The sequence below is a fragment of the Prionailurus viverrinus genome, chromosome D4, assembly GCF_022837055.1.
Source record: "Prionailurus viverrinus isolate Anna chromosome D4, UM_Priviv_1.0, whole genome shotgun sequence".
NCBI classification, from domain to species: domain Eukaryota; kingdom Metazoa; phylum Chordata; class Mammalia; order Carnivora; family Felidae; genus Prionailurus; species Prionailurus viverrinus.
The window spans coordinates 59,591,164-59,599,591 of record NC_062573.1 but is presented as its reverse complement, the minus strand read 5'-3'; the positions used below and the strand labels follow the sequence as shown (position 1 = coordinate 59,599,591).

General features: G+C 38.4%; 1 pseudogene; it reads left to right on the top strand.

Annotated features, from left to right (window-relative positions):
* Positions 1-3,889: 3,889 nt before the first annotated feature.
* LOC125149878 (60S acidic ribosomal protein P0-like) lies at positions 3,890-4,830 on the top strand (annotated as a pseudogene).
* Positions 4,831-8,428: the final 3,598 nt, after the last annotated feature.

Here is an 8,428-nt window from a genome sequence, read left to right as displayed (position 1 = left end):
AGGGACTTCACTACCCCACTTACAGCAAATGGACAGATCATGTAAGCAGAAAATCAACAAGGAACTAGTTACTTTGAATGATACACTAGACCAGAGGGACTTAACAGATATATTCAGAACATTTTATCCTAAAGCAGCAGAATACACATTTTTCTCAAGTACACCTGGAACATTCTCCAGAATAGATCACATACTGGGACACAAATCAGCCCTCGATAAGTACAAAAAGATCAAGAAAATACCTTTCATATTTTCAGAACACAATGCTATGAAACTCAAAATCAACCACAAGAAAAATTTGGCAAGATAACAAATACTTGGAGACTAAAGAACCACCTACTAAAGAAATAATGGGCTAATGAAGAAGTTATAGAGGAAATTACAAAGTACATGGAAGCCAATGAAAATGACAACACCACAGTCCAAAACCTCTGGGAAGCAGAAAAGGCTGCTCTAAGTGGGAACTATATAGCAATCCAGGACTTCCTAAAGAAGAAAGAAAGGCCTCAGATGCAGAACCTAACATTACACCTTAAAGAGTTGGAAAAAGAACAGCAAATAAAACACCAAAACAGCAGAAGACAGGGAATAATAAAGATTACAGCAGAAATCAATGCTATCACAACCAAAAAAACAGAACAGATCAACGAAACCAGAAGCTGGTTCTTCGAAAGAATTAGCAAAATTGATAAGCCCCCAGCGAGTTTTATCAAAAAGAAAAAGGAAAGGACCCAAATAAATAAAACCAAGAATGAAAGAGGAGAGATCACAACCAACACAGCAGAAATAAAAACAATAATAAGGGAATATTATGAGGAGTTATATGCAATAAAGTGGGCAATCTGGAAGAAATGGACAAATTCCAAGAAACACATAAACTACCAAAACTGGAACAAGAAGAAATAAAAAAGTTGAACAGACAATAACCAGTAACGAAATCGAATTACTAATCAAAAATCTCCCAAAAACCAAGAACCCAACACCAGATGGTTTTCCAGGGGAATACTACCAAACATTTAAAGAAGAGTTAACACCTATTCTCTTTTGAAGCTGTGCCAAAAAATAGAAATGGAAGGAAAACTTCCAAACTCTTTCCATGAAGGCAGCATTACCTTGATTCCAAAACCAGATGAAGACCCCACTAAAAAGAACTACAGACCAATTTCCCTGATGAACAGGGATGCAAAATCCTCAAGAAGATACTAGCCAACTGGATAAAATAATACATTAAAAGAATTATTCACCATGACCAAGTGGGATTTATATCCGGGATGTAGGGTTGGTTCAATATCAGCAAACAATCATTGTGATTCATCACACCAATAGAAGAAAGGACAAAAACCACATGATCCTCTCAATAGATGCAGAGAAAGCATTAGACAAAATGCAGTGTCCTTTCTTGATAAAAACTCTACAGTAAATAGGGATAGAAGGCTCATACCTCAAGATCATAAAAGCCATATATGAAAGACTCACCGGTAATATCATCCTCACTGGGGAAAAACTGAGAGCTTTCTCCCCAAGGTCAGGAACATGAGAGGGATGACCACTCTCACCACTATTATTCAACATAGTATTGGAAGTCTTAGCCTCAGCAATCAGACAACACAAAGGAAGAAATGGCATCCAAATCGGCGAGGAGGAAGTCAAACTTTCACTCTTTGCAGGTGACATGTTGCTCTGTATGGAAAACCCAAAAGATTCCATCAAAAAACTTCTAGAACTGATCCATGAATTCAGCAAAGTCACAGTATATAAAATCAATGCACAGAAATCAGTTGCATTTCTATACACCAATAATGAAGCAACAGAAAGAGAAATCAAAGAAATGATCCTATTTATGATTGCACCAAAAACCACATTATACCTAGGAATAAGCCTAACCAAAGACGTGAAAAACCTATACACTAAAAACTATAGAAAGTTTATAAAAGAAATTGAAGTAGACACAAAAACATGGAAAAATATTCCATGCTCTTGGATGGGAAGAACAAATATTTTTAAAATGTTGATACTACCCAAAGCAATCTACATATTCAATTCAATCCCTATCAAAATAACACCAGCATTCTTCACAGACCTAGAACAAGCAATCCCAAAATTTGTATGGAGCCAGAAAAGACCCCAAATAGCAAAGCAATCCTGAAAAAGAAAACCAAAGCAGGAGGCATCACAATCCCGGACTTCAAGATGTATTACAAATCTGTAAAGACAGAATGGTACCGGCACAAAAACAGACACTCAGATGAATGGAACAAAATAGAGAACCCAGAAATGGACTCACAAACGTATGGCCAACTAATCTTTGACAAAGCAGGAAAGAATAGCCAATGGAGTAAAGACAGTCTCTTCGGCAAATGGTGCTGGGAAAACTGGACAGAGACATGCAAAAAAAATGAACCTGGACCACTTTCTCACACCGCACACAAAAATAAACTCAAAATGGAGGAAAGACCTAAATGTAAGACAGGAGGCCACCAAATTCCTGGAGGAGAAAGCAGGCAAAACCTCTTTGGCTTCGGCCACAGCAACTTCTTACTCAACACGTCTCCAGAGGCAAGGGAAACAAAACTAAAAATGAACTATTGGAACCTCATCAAAATAAAGAGCTCCTGCACAGAGAAGAAAACAATCAGCAAAACTAAAAGGCAACCGACAGAATGGGAGAAGATATTTGCAAATGACATATCAGATAAAGGGTTAGTATCCAAAATCTACAAAGAACTTATCAAACTCAACACCCAAAAAACAAATAATCCAGTGAAGAAAACATGAACAGACACTTCTCCAAAGAAGACATCCAGATGGCCAACCGACACATGAAAAAAGGCTCAACATCACTCATCATCAGGGAAATACAAATCAAAACCACAATGAGATATCACCTTACACCTGTCAGAATGGCTAACATTAACAACTCAGGCAACAACAGATGTTGGCGGGGATGCGGAGAAAGAGGATCTCTTTTGCATTGTTGGTGCAATGCAAGCTGGCGCAGCCACTCTGGAAAACAGTATGGAGGTTTCTCAAAAAACTAAAAATAGAACCACCCTACAACCCAGCAATTGCACTACTAGGCATTTATCCACGGGATACAGGTATGCTTTTTTGAAGGGACACCTGCACCCCCATGTTTATAGCAGCACTATCAACAATAGCCAAAGTATGGAAAGAGCCCAAAATCCATCGATGGATGAATGGATAAAGAAAACGTGGTATAAATATACAATGGAGTATTACTCAGCAATCAAAAAAGAATGAAATCTTGCCATTTGCCACTACGTGGATGGAACTGGAGGGTATTATGCTAAGTGAAATTAATCAGAGAAAGACAAAAATCATATGACTTCACTCAGGACTTTAAGAGACAAAACAGATGAACATAAGGGAAGGGAATCAAAAATAATATAAAAACAGAGAGGGGAACAAAACATAACAGACTCTTAAATATAGAGAACAAACAAGGATTGCTGGAGGAGACAGAAGGTGGGATGGGCTAAATGGGTAAGGGGCAATAGGAAGACACTTGTTGGGATGAGCACTTGTTGGGTGGTATTCATAGGGAATGAGTCACTGGAACTAGCCTTGAAATCATTGTTGCACTATATGCTAATTAACTTGGATGTAAATTAAAATATAAATAAATAAATAAATAAATTTTCAAAAAAAGGACATAAAAAAAGAAATATAAATATTCTGTGCTTCGTCTTTATCAGATCATTCAAGAAAACTGAGTCTTAATATTAAAAGAGCTAAAGTTTGTTCACTATTGTATAACCTTCAGCATTTGCCTTTAAAATCTTTTATTCTTGGCCCTCCTCTCCAGGTGTCATCATGAGAGTCACTTCTTTCTTAAACTCTGCATGGCAATCATTGATGCATCCCCATGATGCCCAGGAAATACAAGGTGACCCAGAAGTCCAAGTACTTCCTTAAGATCATACATCTTTTGAACGATCATCCTTCATTGTGGGAGCAGACAACGTGGGTTCCAGGAAGATGCAGTAGGCCCCCATGTGTTTGCATGGGAAGGCTGTGGTGCTGCTGTGGCATGATCCCCATGATGTATGAGGTCATCTGAGGACATCTGGAGAACAACCAGCTCTGGAGAAACCGTTGCCTCATATCTGGGTGAATGTGGGCTTTGTGCTCACCAAGGAGGACCTCACCGAGATCAGGGACATGCTTCTGGCTAAGGTGCCAGCTGCCGCCATGGTGGTGCCATAGCCCCATGTGAAGTCACTGTACTAGCCCAGAACACTTGTCTGGGGCCAAAGAAGACCTTCTTCTCCCAGGCTTTAGGCATCACCACTAAAATGTCCAGGGGCACCACTGAAATCCTGAGTGATGTGCAGCTGATTAAGACTGGAGACAAAGCGGGGGCCAGCGAGGCCACACAGCTGAATGTGCTGAGAAACTCCCCCTTCTCCTTTGGGATGATCACCAGCAGGTGTTTGACAATGGCAGCATCTACAACCGTGAAGTGCTTGACATCACAGAGGAAACTACATTCTCACTTCCTGGAGGGCGTCTGCAGTGTTGCCAGTGTCTGTCTGCAGATAGGTCACCTGGTTGTTGCCTCACTGCCCCATCCTATCATCAATGGACACAAGCAGGTTCTGGCTTTGTCTGCATGGACTGGTTACAGCTTCCCACTTGCTGAAGCCATCACCACCACTGCTGTACCTGCTGCTGCCCTCAGCCCTGGCCAAAGCTGAAGCATAGGAAGAGTCAGATGAGTTGCATGAGGATATGGGATTTGTTGGTCTCTTGATTAATCACCGAAAAGCAACCAATTCGGCCCATTTTATTTGTGGAACAAGGGAATAAAGGCTCACTTCTCTTCAAAAAGGAATCTTTTATTGTCACTTGGGTTGAATAGTTAAATATTGTTGCATAATGATATGTGATCCTATTTAATCAAATGTTCAAATATTTTGATGTTTTGTAACACACACTTTCCAAAATCAAATTCTAAAATGAAGTATTTTGACCACAATGCAATTAAAATATTCCAGAGGATCCATGGAACATTTTCAAGAGATTTGGTCTTTTTATAAAAAGGAAGATATTATACTAATTAGGCTTATTTCTTATGCTAAATTACATAGGAAGCAATGCCAAATAAGGGATACTAACATCCTTAGATTACATTTATGTAGAAATATGTTAATAAAGTAAGTGTTTTAGAAATCATATGCAACTCTTAGAAACCTGATATGTCCTGAGATGTTACTGTCGTGTGTCAGAGAAATAACCAATTTCCTTGTCAGCAGCCTTGTCATGATCTCTCATCAGATATTTAACCTTGGACATTTTAAATCTTTATCATTTATAGACAGTTAGACTTTTACGCAGACGCTTTTACAAAAGCTTCTGCAAATGTGTTTCACCTGCAATGATGCTGATGGGAAGAACTCTTTTCTATAGGCTTCTGAAAACCTTAAGATTGTAAAGCTGCACTTGGTTAAGAATTTCCAGAATGAATGGAAGATCTGTATTGAAGCAGAACAAGAATTAATAACATGAGACTGGATGAATGGAAGATGATTCCCATTTTTACAAATTTTTTTGAAACATTGCTGATTTTTAAATGTTTTTTCCAGTATTAAGGAAACTGTTTTAAGCTATGACTTACAGCTGTATGATAAAACATGCTTCTGTGAAAAGACTGGGACACTTATCTTTTTGTCCCTACCAATCTGTCCAGAATTCAAAACCTTTCAGTGAGTATTCTCATATGTTCACGACAATAGGTTAATTTGCATAAGTTGAATAAGAATCTGCTCTCCTTGTAACAGGACATATTTGGAAACACTGGTTACATCACCAAGACTTTGACAGAAATGTCATATTCAAGGGGGGACTTGCACAGACACAGATATGACCAGACTGCTTGAAGGAACTCAGGCAGACTTTATGGAGCCAATAAAGCCCATTGGAAAAACAGCCTGATACTTATATCTGGGTCTATAAGCAAGGCAGTCAGTTTTTATACATTGTGACAAGAAGACAACAAATTCATGATGAATTAACAGGATGAAGAAAACAGATGTTTGGGACTGTTAATTAGTAAGGAATCCTAAGCAACTTTTTCTCATAAGCTATGATTTACAGCAGTTTCATCATCAGGCCAAGTTTAAAAAAAAAGCAACTATTACACTTTGCAAACAAATTGGTCTTAATTTGGCTGTCCTTGGTAAAAATGAGGATGATTATAGAAAGAAACATTATGTTTCAATTACACACCATTGTGGATTTTACAGTCTAATAGAGTTCACTATGAACTGGACGAGATCCTAATTTCTTCTAGTTTCCTCTGAAGCCTGGCCACAAGTCTCCAAACTAATATTTTCTACTTTTTTTCTATCCTTTTGACTTGGAATCACTGGATACCCAAAACTCCCCTTTTCCTGAAGCCCTGCAAATGGAATATGAACAACTTGATGTAACCTTCTGAGAAATCACTGCAAAACTCATATGTAGACAATCTTCATGCTGGTTCCTCTATGAGCCTCTCAGAAAGTCTGTCAGCCTGCCACTACCTACCTACCTTATCTGCCTAAAGATGCGTTAAGCCCAGCATCTAGAGATTCTTTCAACTGGCTATCCTTGGAACTCAGAAACTGGTTTATAACTGGATCCTTTTATTAACCATTATCTTTCTTGTACTGCCATAGAATTGCCTCTTATTTATTACCTGATCATTTGAATCAGAGGCCTCACTCTAAGAAGATACCTGCATTGCCTCTTCCTGAAATGAATTTGACTGAATTGACTCACTGTCTGAACAGAGACTGGATTAAGGACATAAAACCATCTATCAGCTCAACTTTGTTCTGAATGACAAGTTTGCTGGGTAAAGGATTCTTGTCTGCATATTTTTCCTGTTCATCACATTGAAAATTTCCTGCCATTCCCTTTTGTCCTGCCAAGTTTCAGTAGATAGGTTTGCTACTACCCTCATGTATCTACCTGTGTAGGTTAAGGGCATTTATCCCTAGCTGCTTTCAGAATTCTCTCCTTATCTTTGTATTTTGCCAGTTTCACTATGATATGTCATGTAGAAAATCGATCCAAGTTACGTCTGAAGGGAGTTCTCTGTGCCTCCTGAGTTGCAATATTTGTTTCCTTCCCCAGATTGGGGAAGTTCTCAACTATGATTTGTTCTTAGCTTTGGCCCCCCTCTCTCTCTTCTTCTTCTTCTGGAACTCCTATGATACGGATATTGTTACATTTCACTGAATCACTTACTTCTCTAATTATCCTCTTGTGATTCAGAATGTTTTTATCTCTCTTTTTCTCAGCTTCATCTTTTTCCATAATTTTATCTTCTATTTCACCTATTCTTCCCCCTGCCTCTTCAATTCTCGCTGTCACCACCTCTAGTTTATTTTGTACCTCATTTACAGCATTTTTAAATTCATCATGACTATTTTTAAGTTCCTTGATCTCTGCAACAATAGATTCTCTGCTGTCTTCTGTGCTTTATTCAAGCCCAGTGATTAATTTTATGACTATTATTTTAAATTCTCGTTCAGTTTTGATCAATTCTCTGTCATTTCCTCCTGGAATTTCTTTTGAGGAGAATTCTTCCGTTTCATCATTTTGGCTAGTTTTCTGTCCCTTATGTGTTTTAAATGCTCATTATATGTCTTGCACCTGCAAGCACTACTATATTAAAGAGGGATCATACGCTGTCCAAGGCCTGGCCCTTCAGGAGGTTTTCTTCGGAGAGTTACTTGCTCTCTGTTGTTGTTACTTTGGTTACTTTATCTCCCTGCTTGTAGTAATGTTTTGGACTCTCCACCAGGTGTGCTTTGGTTTGTTCATTGAAGTAGTCCTGGAAAGGAAAACAAACAGACAAACAAACAAACAAACAAACAAAAAACAACAGAAAAGACACACACACACACACACACACACACACACAAAACCAAAAGCAAAAAATCAGAAACACCAGCTACAAGTAAACAATGGGGTGGAGGCAGTGCTGATGGAAGAGGCCTTATCCCATACAAAAAGAGAAATGACAGGGCTGGGGAAGAAGAAAAAATAAAACTTGACCAGGCAAAGAAACTATAGGCTTAATCCAGAGAGAGAGTAAGGAAAATAAAGAAGGAGGTGGGGAAAAAGAAAAGAAGGTAAAGTTGTCCAGACAGAGAAACTATTAGGCTTAATAGAGACAGAGAAACAAAAGTAAAGAAGGGGGTGGGGAAAAAGAAGAGAAAATAAACTTGATCAAAGAAACTATATGGTTTAATCCAGAGGGAGAGAAAGGAAAATAAGGAAGGAGGTATAGAAAATGTATCAAGAGAACGGATTAAACATGTCTGCTTAAATAGGCCAAAAACCAGGGTAACCAGACTAGAGGAGGGAAGAGATAAGAATAAGAAAAGGAAGGAAGAATATATCTATATAATAAGAA